Source organism: Triticum urartu, chromosome 6 (assembly GCF_003073215.2).
Source record: "Triticum urartu cultivar G1812 chromosome 6, Tu2.1, whole genome shotgun sequence".
Lineage (NCBI taxonomy): Eukaryota > Viridiplantae > Streptophyta > Magnoliopsida > Poales > Poaceae > Triticum > Triticum urartu.
This window is the reverse complement of record NC_053027.1, coordinates 473,182,491-473,198,724: the sequence shown is the minus strand read 5'-3', so window position 1 is coordinate 473,198,724 and position 16,234 is coordinate 473,182,491.

The following is a 16,234-nucleotide window of genomic DNA, read 5'->3' as shown; positions in this document are numbered from 1 at the left end:
TCTCCCGATGAGAGGAGCGTTGGTGATGACGATTGCGATGATTTCCCCCTCCCGGAGGGAAGTGTCCTCGGCAGAACTGTTGGAAATATGCCCTAGAGGCAATAATAAATTGGTTATTATTATATTTCCTTGTTCATGATAATCGTTTATTATCCATGCTAGAATTGTATTGATAGGAAACTCAGATACATGTGTGGATACATAGACAACACCATGTCCCTAGTAAGCCTCTAGTTGACTAGCTCGTTGATCAATAGATGGTTACGGTTTCCTGACCATGGACATTGGATGTCGTTGATAACGGGATCACATCATTAGGAGAATGATGTGATGGACAAGACCCAATCCTAAGCCTAGCACAAAGATCGTGTAGTTCGTATGCTAAAGCTTTACTCATGTCAAGTATCATTTCCTTAGACCATGAGATTGTGCAACTCCCGGATACCGTAGGAATACTTTGGGTGTGCCAAACGTCACAACGTAACTGGGTGACTATAAAGGTGCACTACGGGTATCTCCGAAAGTGTCTGTTGGGTTGGCACGAATCGAGACTAGGATTTGTCACTCCGTGTAAACGGAGAGGTATCTCTGGGCCCACTCGGTAGGACATCATCATAATGTGCACAATGTGATCAAGGAGTTGATCACGGGATGATGTGTTACGGAACGAGTAAAGAGACTTGCCGGTAACGAGATTGAACAAGGTATCGGGATACCGACGATCGAATCTCGGGCAAGCATCGTACCGATAGACAAAGGGAATTGTATACGGGATTGATTAAGTCCTTGACATCATGGTTCATCCGATGAGATCATCGTGGAACATGTGGGAACCAACATGGGTATCCAGATCCCGCTGTTGGTTATTGACCGGAGAACGTCTTGGTCATGTCTGCATGGTTCCCGAACCCGTAGGGTCTACACACTTAAGGTTCGATGACGCTAGGGTTATAAAGGAAGTTTGTATGTGGTTACCGAATATTGTTCGGAGTCCCGGATGAGATCCCGGACGTCACGAGGAGTTCCGGAATGGTCCGGAGGTAAATATTTATATATGGGAAGTCCTGTTTTGGTCACCGGAAGAGTTTCGGATGTTATCGGTAATGTACCGGGACCACCGGAGGGGTCCGGGGGTCCACCGGGGTGGGGCCATGGGCCCCAGAGGCATACATGGGCCAAGTATGAGAAGGAACCAGCCCCTAGGTGGGCTAGGGCGCCTCCCACCATGGCCCATGCGCCTAGAAGGGGAGAGGGGGCAAACCCTAAGGGCAGATGGGCCCTAAGGCCCATGCTCCCTGCGCCTCCCTCTCCTCCCCTCTTGGCCGCCCCCCCAAAACCCATCTAGGGCTGCCGCCCTCCTAGGGGTGGGAACCCTAGAGGGTGCGCACCCTCCTCCCCTCCTCCTATAAATAGTGAGGCCTAGGGGCTGCCCAAGAGATGCGATTTGATCTCTCCCTGTTGGTGCAGCCCTCCCTCTCTTTCTCCTCATATCTTGCGGTGCTTGGCGAAGCCCTGCTGGAGTACCATGCTCCTCCACCACCACCATGCCGTTGTGCTGCTGCTGGATGGAGTCTTCCTCAACCTCTCCCTCTCGCCTTGCTAGATCAAGGCATGGGAGACGTCGCCGGGCTGTACGTGTGTTGAACGCGGAGGTGCCGTCCGTTCGGCACTAGGATCTCCGGTGATTTGGATCACGACGAGTACGACTCCTTCAACCCCGTTCTCTTGAACGCTTCCGCTTAGCGATCTACAAGGGTATGTAGATGCACTCTCCTTCCCCTCGTTGCTGGTCTCTCCATAGATAGATCTTGGTGACACGTAGGAAAATTTTGAATTTCTGCTACGTTCCCCGAACAGTGGCATCATGAGCTAGGTCTATTGCGTAGATTCTATGCACGAGTAGAACACAAAGTAGTTGTGGGCATTGATTTTTTTCAATATGCTTACCGTTACTAGTCCAATCTTGATTCGGCGGCATTGTGGGATGAAGCGGCCCGGACCGACCTTACACGTACTCTTACGTGAGACTGGTTCCACCGACTGATATGCACTAGTTGCATAAGGTGGCTAGCGGGTGTCTGTCTCTCCCACTTTAGTCGGAACGGATTCGATGAAAAGGGTCCTTATGAAGGGTAAATAGCAATTGGCATATCACGTTGTGGTTTTGCGTAGGTAAGAAACGTTCTTGCTAGAAACCCATAGCAGCTACGTAAAACATGCAAACAACAATTAGAGGACGTCTAACTTGTTTTTGCAGGGAATGCTATGTGATGTGATATGGCCAAGAAGAATGTGATGAATGATATGTGATGTATGAGATTGATCATGTTCTTGTAATAGGAATCACGACTTGCATGTCGATGAGTATGACAACCGGCAGGAGCCATAGGAGTTGTCTTTATTTATTGTATGACCTGCGTGTCATTGAACAACGCCATGTAATTACTTTACTTTATTGCTAACCGGTAGCCATAGTAGTAGAAGTAATAGTTGGCGAGCAACTTCATGGAGACACGATGATGGAGATCATGATGATGGAGATCATAGTGTCATGCCGGTGACAAGATGATCATGGAGCCCCAAGATGGAGATCAAAGGAGCTATATGATATTGGCCATATCATGTCACTACTTTTTGATTGCATGTGATGTTTATCATGTTTATACATCTTATTTGCTTAGAACAACGGTAGTAAATAAGATGATCCCTCATAATAATTTCAAGAAAGTGTTCCCCCTAACTGTGCACCGTTGCTAAAAGTTCGTGTTTTCGAAGCACCATGTGATGATCGGGTGTGATAGATTCTTACGTTCGAATACAACGGGTGTTGACGAGCCTAGCATGTACAGACATGGCCTCGGAACACATGCAAAACACTTAGGTTGACTTGACGAGCCTAGCATGTACAGACATGGCCTCGGAACACAAGAGACCAAAAGGTCGAGCATGAGTCGTATGGTAGATACGATCAACATGAAGATGTTCACCGATGTTGACTAGTCCGTCTCACGTGATGATCGGACATGGCCTAGTTGACTCGGATCATGTAATCACTTAGATGACTAGAGGGATGTCTATCTAAGTGGGAGTTCATAAGATGAACTTAATTATCCTGAACATAGTCAAAAGATCTTCGCAAATTATGTCGTAGCTCGCGCTTCAGTTCTACTGTTTAGATATGTTCCTAGAGAAAATTTAGTTGAAAGTTGATAGTAGCAATTATGCGGACTAGGTCCGTAAACTGAGGATTGTCCTCATTGCTTCATACAAGGCTTATGTCCTTAATGCACCGCTCAGTGTGCTGAACCTCGAACGTCGTCTGTGGATGTTGCGAACATCTGACATACACGTTTTGATAACTACGTGATAGTTCAGTTAAACGGTTTAGAGTTGAGGCACCGAAGACATTTTTGAAACGTCGCGAAACATATGAGATGTTTTGAGGGCTGAAATTGGGATTTCAGGCTCGTGCCCACGTCAAGAGGTATAAGACCTCCGACGATTTTCTTAGCCTGCAAACTAAGGGAGAAAAGCTCAATTGTTGAGCTTGTGCTCAGATTGTCTTAGTACAACAATCATTTGAATCAAGTGGGAGTTGATCTTCCAGATGAGATAGTGATGTTTCTCCAAAGTCATTGCCACCAAGCTGCTAGAGCTTCGTGATGAACTATAACATATCAGGGATAGATATGATGATCCTTAAAATATTTGCGATGTTTGACACCACGAAAGTAGAAATCAAGAAGGAGCATCAATTGTTGATGGTTGGTGAAACCACTAGTTTCAAGAAGGGCAAGGGCAAGAAGGGATACTTCATGAAACGGCAATTTAGCTGCAGCTCTAGTGAAGAAACCCAAGGTTGAACCCAAACCCGAGACTAAGTGCTTCTGTAATAAGGGGAACAGCCACTGGAGCAGAATTACCCTAGATACTTGGTAAATTAGAAGGCTGGCAAGGTCGATAGAAGTATATTGGATAAACATTGTGTTGATGTGTACTTTACTAGTACTCCTAGTAGCACCAGGGTATTAGATACCGGTTCGGTTGCTAAGTGTTAGTAACTCGAAAGAAAAGCTACGGAATAAACGGAGACTAGCTAAAAGGTGAGATGACGATATGTGTTGGAAGTATTTCCAAGGTTGATCAAATATCGTACGCTCCCTCTACCATCGAGATTGGTGTTTGCGTTGAGCATAGACATGATTGGATTATGTCTATCGCAATACGGTTATTCATTTAAGGAGAATAATGGTTATTCTGTTTATTTGAATAATACCTTCAATGGTCTTACGCCTAAAATGAATGGTTTATTGAATCTCGATCGTAGTGATATACATGTTCATGCCAAAAGATATAGGATAGTAATGATAGTACCACCTACTTGTGGCACTGCCACTTAAGTCATATCGGTATAAAACGCATGAAGAAGCTCCATGTTGATGGATCTTTGGACTCACTCATTTTTGAAAGGATTGAGACATGCGAACCATGTTTGTTGGTGTATATGCATGAAGAAACTCCATGAAAATGGACCATTTGGACTCACTTGATTTTGAATCACTTGGGACATGCAAATCATACCACATGGGCAAGATGACTGAAAGCCTCGGTTTCAGTAAAATGGAACTAGAAAGCAACTTGTTGGAAGTAATACATTTTGATGTCTAATGAGTGCTGAGGCGTGTAGTGGATATCGTTATGTTCTTACTTCACAGATGATTTGAGTAGATGTTGAGTATATTTACTTGATGAATCACGAGTCTGAATTATTGAAAGGTTCAAGTAATTTCAGGGTGAAGTTGAAAGATCGTCGTGACAAGAGGATAAAATATCTATGATATGATCATAGAGATGAATATCTGAATTACGAGTTTGGCACAGAATTAAGACATTGTGGAAATTGTTTCACAATCGATACAGCCTGGAACACCATAGGTTGATGGTGTGTCCGAACATCATAACTGCACCCTATTGGATATGATGCATGCCATGATGTCTCTTATCTTATTACCACAATAGTTTATGGGTTAGGCATTAGAGACAACCACATTCACTTTAAATAGGGCACCACGTAATTCCGATGAGATGACACCGTATGAACTATGGTTTAGAGAAACCTAAGCTGTCATTTCTTAAAAGTTTGGGGCTGCGACGCTTATGTGGAAAAGTTTCAGGCTGATAAGCTCAAACCCAAAGCGGATAAACGCATCTTCATAGGACACCCAAAACAGTTGGGTATACCTCCTGTATCAGATCTGAAAGCAATAAGGGATTGTTTCTAGAATCGGGTCCTTTCACGAGGAAAAGTTTCTCTCGAAAGAATTGACTGGGAGGATGGTAGAGACTTGATGAGGTTATTGAACCCTCACTTCAACTAGTGTATAGCAGGGCACAAAGAGTTGTTCCTGTGGCACCTACACCAATTGAAGTGGAAGCTTATGATATTGATCATGAGACTTCGGATCAAGTCACTCCCAGACCTCGTAGGATGACAAGGATGCGTACTACTTCAGAGTGGTACGTAATCCTGTCTTGGAAGTCATGTTGCTAGACAACAATGAACCTACGAGCTATGGAGAAGCGGTGGTGGGCCTGGATTCCAAAATGGCTCGAGGCCATATAATCCGAGAGAGGATCCATATATGAAAACAAAGTGTAGACTTTGGCAGAACAGCTCGATGGTCGTAAGGCTGTTGAGTACAGATGGATTTTAAAAGGGAAGATGGACAATGATGGTAAATGTCACCATTAAGAAAGCTCGATTTGTCGTTAAGAAGTTTCCCGACAAGTTCAAGGAGTTGACTACGGTGAGACTTTCTCACTCGTAGTGATGCTAAGAGTCTGTTGGAATTATATTAGCGATTACTGCATTATTTATGAAATCTTGCAGATAGGATGTCAAAACATTGTTTCCTCGACGATTTTTCTTGAGGAAAGGTTGTATGTAATACAACCGGAAGGTTTTGTCAATCCTGAAAGATGCTAATAAGTATGCAAAGCTCCAGCAATCCTTCTAAGGACTGGAGTAAGCATCTCGGAGTTGGAATGTATGCTTTGATGAGATGATCAAAGATTTTGGGTGTATACAAAGTTTATGAGAAACTTGTATTTCCAAAGAAGTGAGTGGGAGCACTATAGAATTTCTGATGAGTATATGTTGTTGACATATTGTTGATCAGAAATGACGTAGAATTTCTAGAAAGCATATAGGGTTATTTGGAAAGTGTTTTTCAATGGAAAGCCTGGATTAAGCTACTTGAACATTGAGCATCAAGATCTATAAGGATAGATCAAAATGCTTAATGGTACTTTCAAATGAGCACATACCTTGACATGATCTTGAAGGTGTTCAAGATGGATCAGTCAAAGAAGGAGTTCTTGCCTGAGTTGTAAGGTATGAAGTTAAGACTTAAAGCTCGACCACGGCAGAATAGAGAGAAAGGACGAAGGTCGTCCCCTATGCTTAAGACGTAGGCTCTACAGTATGCTATGATGTGTACCGCACCTGAAGTGTGCCTTGCCATGAGTCAGTCAAGGGGTACAAGAGTGATCCAAGAATGGATCACAGGACAACGGTCAAAGTTATCCTTAGTAACTAGTGGACTAAGGAATTTTCTCGATTATGGAGGTGGTAAAAGAGTTCGTCGTAAAGGGTTACGCCGATGCAAACTTTGACACTAATCCAGATTATTCTGAGTAGTAAACTGGATTCGTATAGTAGAACAGTTATTTGGAATAGCTCCAAATAGAACGTGGTAGCTGCATCTAGGAGATGACATAGAGATTTGTAAAGCACACACGGATCTGAAAGGTTCAGACCCGTTGACTATAACCTCTCTCACAAGCATAACATGATCAAACCTAGAACTCTTTGGGTGTTAGTCACATGGGGATGTGACCTTGAGTATTAATCACATATCGATGTGAACTGGATTATTGACTCTAGTGCAAGTGGGAGACTGTTGGAAATATGCCCTAGAGGCAATAATAAATTGGTTATTATTATATTTCCTTGTTCATGATAATCGTTTATTATCCATGCTAGAATTGTATTGATAGGAAACTCAGATACATGTGTGGATACATAGACAACACCATGTCCCTAGTAAGCCTCTAGTTGACTAGCTCGTTGATCAATAGATGGTTACGGTTTCCTGGCCATGGACATTGGATGTCGTTGATAACGGGATCACATCATTAGGAGAATGATGTGATGGACAAGACCCAATCCTAAGCCTAGCACAAAGATCATGTAGTTCGTATGCTAAAGCTTTACTCATGTCAAGTATCATTTCCTTAGACCATGAGATTGTGCAACTCCCGGATACCGTAGGAATACTTTGGGTGTGCCAAACGTCACAACGTAACTGGGTGACTATAAAGGTGCACTACGGGTATCTCCAAAAGTGTCTGTTGGGTTGGCACGAATCGAGACTGGGATTTGTCACTCCGTGTAAACGAAGAGGTATCTCTGGGCCCACTCGGTAGGACATCATCATAATGTGCACAATGTGATCAAGGAGTTGATCACGGGATGATGTGTTACGGAACGAGTAAAGAGACTTGCCGGTAACGAGATTGAACAAGGTATCGGGATACCGACGATCGAATCTCGGGCAAGGATCGTACCGATAGACAAATGGAATTGTATACGGGATTGATTAAGTCCTCGACATCGTGGTTCATCCGATGAGATCATCGTGGAACATGTGCGAACCAACATGGGTATCCAGATCCCGCTGTTGGTTATTGACCGGAGAACGTCTCGGTCATGTCTGCATGGTTCCCGAACCCGTAGGGTCTACACACTTAAGGTTCGATGACGCTAGGGTTATAAAGGAAGTTTGTATGTGGTTACCGAATATTGTTCGGAGTCCCGGATGAGATCCCGGACGTCACGAGGAGTTCCGGAATGGTCCGGAGGTAAATATTTATATATGGGAAGTCCTGTTTTGGTCACCGGAAGAGTTTCGGATGTTATCGGTAATGTACCGGGACCACCGGAGGGGTCCGGGGGTCCACCGGGGTGGGGCCATGGGCCCCAGAGGCATACATGGGCCAAGTATGAGAAGGCACCAGCCCCTAGGTGGGCTAGGGCGCCTCCCACCATGGCCCATGCGCCTAGAAGGGGAGAGGGGGCAAACCCTAAGGGCAGATGGGCCCTAAGGCCCATGCTCCCTGCGCCTCCCTCTCCTCCCCTCTTGGCCGCCCCCCCAAAACCCATCTAGGGCTTCCGCCCCCTAGGGGTGGGAACCCTAGAGGGGGCGCACCCTCCTCCCCTCCTCCTATAAATAGTGAGGCCTAGGGGCTGCCCAAGACACGCAATTTGATCTCTCCCTGTTGGTGCAGCCCTCCCTCTCTTTCTCCTCATATCTTGCGGTGCTTGGCGAAGCCCTGCTGGAGTACCACGCTCCTCCACCACCACCACGCCGTTGTGCTGCTGCTGGATGGAGTCTTCCTCAACCTCTCCCTCTCGCCTTGCTGGATCAAGGCATGGGAGACGTCGCCGGGCTGTACGTGTGTTGAACGCGGAGGTGCCGTCCGTTCGGCACTAGGATCTCCGGTGATTTGGATCACGACGAGTACGACTCCTTCAACCCCGTTCTCTTGAATGCTTTCGCTTAGCGATCTACAAGGGTATGTAGATGCACTCTCCTTCCCCTCGTTGCTGGTCTCTCCATAGATAGATCTTGGTGACACGTAGGAAAATTTTGAATTTCTGCTACGTTCCCCAACAAGAACAGCTCTGCCGGAGCCCTAGATTGGTTCCGCCATGGTTCCACCTCGTGGCGGCGGAGTCTTGTCCCGAAAGCTTGCTTATGATTTTTTCTCGGACGAAAGACTTCATATAGCAGAAGATGGGCATCGGAGGGCCAATAGGGGGCCCATGAGGTAGGGGAGCACGCCCAGGGGGGTAGGGCGTGCCCCCACCCTCATGGCCAGGGTGTGGGCCCCCTCTGGTATTCCTTCCGCTCAGTATTTTTTATTATTTCCAAAAATAACTTTCATGGAGTTTCAGGACTTTTGGAGTTGTGCAGAATAGGTCTCTAATATTTGCTCCTTTTCCAGCCCAGAATTCCAGCTGCCGGCATTCTCCCTCCTTATGTAAACCTTGTAAAATAAGAGAGAATAGGCATAAGTATTGTGACATAATGTGTAATAACAGCCCATAATGCAATAAATATTGATATAAAAGCATGATGCAAAATGGACGTATCAATATGCACGAAGGTACCGACTCCGTCAAGGAATCCAAATTGGATGTGCTTCAAAGTCAACTTGATAAATTCAAAATGAAGGATGGTGAAGGCGTCGCTGAAATGTACTCTAGGCTTGCTCTCATCACAAATGAGATTGCCGGCTTAGGAAGTGAAGAGATGACCGATAAAATTCATCATCAAGAAGATCCTAAGAGCCTTGGATGGAAAATATGATACCGTGTGCACAATGACCCAAATGATGCCCAATTACAAAGATCTCAAGCCAACAAAAGTCATTGGAAGAATTGTTGCTCATGAGATGTCACTCAAGGATAAGGAAGAGCTCCACAACAAGTCAAGTGGTGCTTACAAAGCCTCATGTGAAGCTCCCACATCATCAAGTGAGAAACAAACCTTCAATGAAGAATTGAGCCTAATGGTGAAAAACTTCAACCAGTTTTAAAAAAGTAGAAGCAAGGAAAGAAGTTCCAAGTCAAGGTCCTATAGTGACAAAAGATCTTCTAGTCGTGAGCATAATTGCTATAATTGTGGAAGACCCGGACACTATTCCAATGAGTGTACGGCTCCCTACAAAAGAAGAGAAGATTCTCCCAAAAGAAGGAGTAGAAAAGAAGAATCACCACCAAGAGAAAGAAGGAGTAGAGATGATCGTTATGAACGAAGACCCTCTCGGAGAAGCAAGGATTCGGAAAGGAAGGATAAGTCATCAAGGAGCTACACAAAAAGAAGACATCAAGCTCATGTTGGTGAATGGGTATCCGGCTCCGACTCCGACAATCACTCCGAAAGAAGTTATCACTCCGACTCCGAATATACTGAAGATGAAGGTGTTGCCAGACTAGCATTTGTGAAAACCAACTCCTATGACATATTTGACTCACCAAATGAAGGAATTGGGAGATGCTTCATGGCTAAAGGTCCAAAGGTAACACACCACGAGTATGTTGATTTCAATAGTGATGAAGATGATTTGCTAGGAGATGATGATTTACTTGTTGACAACTCTAGTTATGAAAACTCTGATGAATTTGCTATTAATCATGCTAATCAAGATAAAACGAATGACGATGATAAGAAGGAGATTGAGCGTCTAACTAAAGAACTAAACACTCTTAAGTTAGCTCATGAAACTACCTTGGAAGATCATCGAGAACTTTTAAAGATCCATGAGAAGCTACGCTTTGAAAAGCTCAACCTTGAGCAAGAGCATGAGTTTTTAAAGGCAATCAATGATGATCGTCACAAGAAAAGTTCTTCTTACATTGCCAAGCGTTTACTCTTGTCTACTTACATGCCACAAGTTAAATCTAACAAAAAGAACAAGAAAGATTCTTCATCTAGTAGTAACAACAATCATGCTAAATCCAATGTTGTCGCTTCTAGTAGTTCTCTTGATTCCACTAATGATTCTCTTAGCCAAGTTACACTTGAGCAAGAAAATAGCTTATTGAAGGGAATCATAGAGAAAGGTGTTTACAAGAGCCTTGCCGGAAGTAAGCAATTTGAGGAAATTGTACGCAAGCAAGGAAGGCACCGGAAGAATCAAGGTGTTGGTTTTGAACGAAAGTTCAATGCCAATGGAGTTGAGTGGGAAGAAGATCAATGCCCCAAGACAAAGTTTGTTCCTCAACAAGAGAAGTATGATCCTACTTCTTTCCAAGGAACACAAGCTCAAGATGATCTTCCACCATAAGACCACAAGCAAAAAGGCAAGGACAAGCTTCAAGAGGAGATTGATGCATTTGAAGAAGCACCTAAGGTCTTGGTCAAGTGGGTTCCCAAGACTACATCAAGTTCTACTTCATCAAGTACAACTACAACTCCAAGGATTCCCATCAAGATGGCGTGGATACCGAAAAAGAAGAACTAGAGAGTTCTTGAGGGTGACTCCGCCAACATACTTCACTCTTATCATTTTGGCAAGGACAAGTGCAAACAACTTCCATATCTTGCACTAGTTCAAGGAGTCACAAACCCTCTTGTTGGTAAGACAAGGGACAAGGTAACCTAATGCTTTCATGGAAAACATCTTGTGTATACATCACTCTATGTCTATGGATATCCTTGCTTGTTCCTTGTGGGACTAACCCGTGTAGGTATTGAAAGTGCAACTCACTCCAATGGATTGCTCCGAATGATCTACATCAACATTGAGCATCCACATCTTCAACACCTACATGAAGTCATCATCGACAAAACCCAAGGTTAGTTCATCCCTCTTAGGGGGATATCACATCTAGGGGGAGCTTTACTCTAAGAATTGAGCTAAAGCAACTCTAATGGTGTGAGCACAACAATGCTTTATGTAAAAGTGGTAACCCCACTTGTGCTTAAATGATGAGTATGACCTATGATAAAATGTTCTCATTTGACTCCTAAGTCAATATACTCATATATAGATGACCTAGTCATCGCCAATTGCTTGATAGATGCTAGAGTGTTTGTGCATGCTTTGTCACATATTTCATTTGCCATTTTAATTATGTGAGCATGTTGAATGCATATTTTTCTCATTCGAGGACATCCATTTTTTGTTTTGATTGTTTGGCTTTTCTCTTTTGCCAAATGGATGGACAAGAATGCCTAAGAACTTGATGTCTATTACACAACCTTCTTCTTGTAGACATTGTTGGGCCTCCAAGTGCAGAGGTTTGTAGGACAGTAGCAAATTTCCCTCAAGTGGATGACCTAAGGTTTATCAATCCGTAGGAGGCGTAGGATGAAGATGGTCTCTCTCAAGCAACCCTGCAACCAAATAACAAAGAGTCTCTTGTGTCCCCAACACACCCAATACAATGGTAAATTGTATAGGTGCACTAGTTCGGCGAAGAGATGGTGATACAAGTGGTATATGGATAATAGATAAAGGTTTTTGTAATCTTAAAATATAAAAACAGCAAGGTAAATAATGATAAAAGTGAGCATAAACGGTATTGCAATGCTAGGAAATAAGGCCTAGGGTTCATACTTTCACTAGTGTAAGTTCCCTCAACAATACTAACATAATTGGATGACATAACTATCCCTCAACATGCAACAAAGAGTCACTCCAAACTCACTAATAGCGGAGAACGAACGAAGAGGTTATGGTAGGGTATGAAACCACCTCAAAGTTATTCTTTCCAATCAATCCGTTGGGCTATTCCTATAGGTGTCACAAACAGCCCTAGAGTTCGTACTAGAATAACACCTTAAGACACAAATCAACCAAAACCCTAATGTCACCTAGATACTCCAATGTCACCTCAAGTATCCGTGGGTATGATTATATGATATGCATCACACAATCTCAGATTCATCTATTCAACCAACACAAAGGACCTCAAAGAGTGCCCCAAAGTTTCTACCGGAGAATCACGACGAAAACATGTGCCAACCCCTATGCGTAGGTTCATGGGCGGGACCCGCAAGTTGATCACCAAAACATACATCAAGTGAATCACGTGGTATCCCATTGTCACCACAGATACGCACGACAAGACATACATCAAGTGTTCTCAAATCTATAAAGACTCAATCCGATAAGATAACTTCAAAGGGGAAACTCAATTCATTACAAGAGAGTAGAGGGGGGAAGAAACATCATAGGATCCAAATATAATAGCAAAGCTCGCGATACATCAAGATCGTATCACCTCAAGAACACGAGAGAGAGAGATCAAACACATAGCTACTGGTACATACCCTCAGCCCCGAGGGTAAACTACTCCCTCCTCGTCATGGAGAGCGCCGGGATGATGAAGATGGCCACCGGTGAGGGTTCCCCCCTCCGGCAGGGTGCCGGAATAGGGTCCCGATTGACTTTTGGTGGCTACAGAAGCTTGCGGCGGCGGAACTCTCGATCTAATCTCCGTTTTGGAAGCTTTAGGTTACGTAGGTATATATGGGTGCAGGAGGTACGTCGGTGGACCGAAGGGGGGCCACGAGGCAGGGGGGCGTGCCCCAGGGGGGTGGGCGTGCCCCCTACACTCGTGAGCTCCTCCTTCATCTTCTGACGTAGGGTCCAAGTCTATCCGATAGGTTTCCTTCCAAAAATAACTTATCCAGTTGATTTCGTTCCGTTTCGACTCTGTTTGATATTCCTTTTTTTCGAAACACTGAAATAGGCATAAAACAGCAAATCTGGGTTGGGCCTCCAGTTAATAGGTTAGTCCTGAAAGTAATATAAAAGTGGATAATAAAGCCCATTATTGCCCAAAACAGTAGATAATATAGCATGGAGCAATCAAAAATTATAGATACGTTGGAGACGTATCAAGCATCCCCAAGCTTAATTCATGCTCGTCCTCGAGTAGGTAAATGATAAAAAAGATAATTTTTGATGTGGAATGCTGGTTGGCATAATTTCAATGTAATTCTTCTTACTTGTGATATGAATATTCAGATCCGAAAGATTCAAGACAAAAGTTCATATTGACATAAAAATAATAATACTTCAAGCATACTAACTAAGCAATTATGTCTTCTCAAAATAACATGGCCAAAGAAAGTTCATCCCTACAAAATCATATAGTTTAGTCATGCTCCATTTTCGTCACACAAGAATGCTCTCAACATGCACAACCCCGATGACAAGCCAAGCAATTGTTTCATACTTTAGTAATCTCAAACTTATAAATCTTCATGCAATACATGAGCGTGAGCCATGGATATATCACTATGGGTGGAATAGAATATGATGATGGGGGTTATGTGGAGAAGACAAAAAAGGAGAAGGTCTCACATCAACGAGGCTAATCAATGGGCTATGGAGATTCCCATCGATTGATGTTAATGCGAGGAGTAGGGATTGCCATGCAACGGATGCACTAGAGCTATAAATGCATGAAAGCTCAACAAAAGAAACTAGTGGGTGTGCATCCAACTTGCTTGCTCACGAAGACCTAGGGCACTTGAGGAGGCCCATTGTTGGAATATACAAGCCAAGTTCTATAATGAAAAATTCCCACTAGTATATGAAAGTGACAAAACAAGAGACTCTCTATCATAAAGATCATGGTGCTACTTTGAAGCACAAGTGTGGAAAAAGGATAGTAGCATTGTCCCCCCTTTTTTTATTTGGCCTTCCCTTTTTTGGCCTTTTTTGGGACAATGCTCTATTAATGATGATCATCACACTTCTACTTATTTACAACGCAATGATTACAACTCGATATTAGAACAAAATATGACTCTATATGAATGCCTCCGGTGGTGTACCGGGATATGCAATGAATCAAGAGTGACAAGTATGAAAGAATTATGAACGGTGGCTTTGCCATAAATACTATGTCAACTACATGATCATGCTAAGCAATATGACAATGATGAATGTGTCATGATGAACGGAATGGTGGAAAGTTGCATGGCAATATATCTCGGAATGGGTATGGAAATGCCATAATAGGTAGGTACGGTAGCTGTTTTGAGGAAGATATAAGGAGGTTTATGTGTGACAGAGCGTATCATATCACGGGGTTTGGATGCACCGGCGAAGTTTGCGCCAACTCTCAATGTGAGAAAGGGCAATGCACGGTACCGAAGAGGCTAGCAAGATGGAAGGGTGAGAGTGCGTATAATCCATGGACTCAACATTAGTCATAAAGAACTCACATAATTATTGCAAAAATCTACAAGTCATCAAAAACCTCGGCACTACGCGCATGCTCCTAGGGGGATAGATTGGTAGGAAAAGACCATCGCTCGTCCCCGACCGCCACTCATAAGGAGGACAATCAAATAACACCTCATGTTTCAAATTTGTTACACAACGTTTACCATACGTGCATGCTACGGGATTTGCAAACTTCAACACAAGCATTTCTCAATTTCACAACTACTCAACTAGCACGACTTTGATATTATTACCTCCATATCTCAAAACAATCATCAAGTATCAAACTTCTCTTAGTATTCAACACACTCATAAGAGAATTTTATTATTCTTGAATACCTAGCATATTAGGATTTTAAGAAAATTACCATGCTATTTAAGACTCTCAAAATAATATAAGTGAAGCATGAGAGTTCATCTATTTCTTCAAAATAAAACTACCACCATGCTCTAAAAGGTATAAGTGAAGCACTAGAGCAAATGACAAACTACTCCAAAAGATATAAGTGAAGATCAATGAGTAGTTGAATAATTATGCAACTATGTGAAGACTCTCTAACATTTAATAATTTTAGATCTTGGTATTTTATTCAAACAGCAAGCAAAGCAAAAAGAAAATGACATTCTAAGAATGGCAAACATCATGTGAAGAAGCAAAAACTTAGGATCAACCAAAACTAACCGATAATTGTTGTTGAAGAAAGGTGGGATGCCAACCGGGGCATCCCCAAGCTTAGCTGCTTGAGACTTCTTGAGATATTATCTTGGGGTGCCTTGGGCATCCCCAATCTTGAGCTTTTGTGTCTCCTTAATTCCTCTCATATCAAGGTCTCCCTAAATCTCAAAAGCTTCATCCACACAAAACTCAACAAGGACCCGTGAGATAAGTTAGTATAAACCATTGCAAAAACCTTATCATACTCTACTGTAGAAAATAACTAAAATTATTATTCAACATTGCCTACTAAATGCCTCTGCATATTTAATAGTCCTATCCTCAAATAGAATCATTAAGGAAGCAAACATATGCAAACAATGCAAACATAACAGCAATCTTCCTAAACAGGATAGTCTGTAAAGAATGCTGCAACATCCATACTTCCCTAGCTACAAAAATTATTAAAGAAAATTCCCACTGTAGTAAATTTATCATATCTTAATATGCGAAAGGTTTCAACATTTTATCACATTCTGACTTTTCTGGGGAATTATTGCAACAGCGGTAAACTTTCTGTTTTCAAACAGCAACATGTATACTTGTAACATAGGCATAGTAAAGACTATTAATGCCACTTTTATTGAAATAAAAGATGCAAAACATTGTTCTAAATAACATAAAGCAAATCCTAACAAAATAAATTGATGCTCCAAGCAAAACACATATCATGTGGTGAATAAAAATATAGCTCCAAGTAAAGTT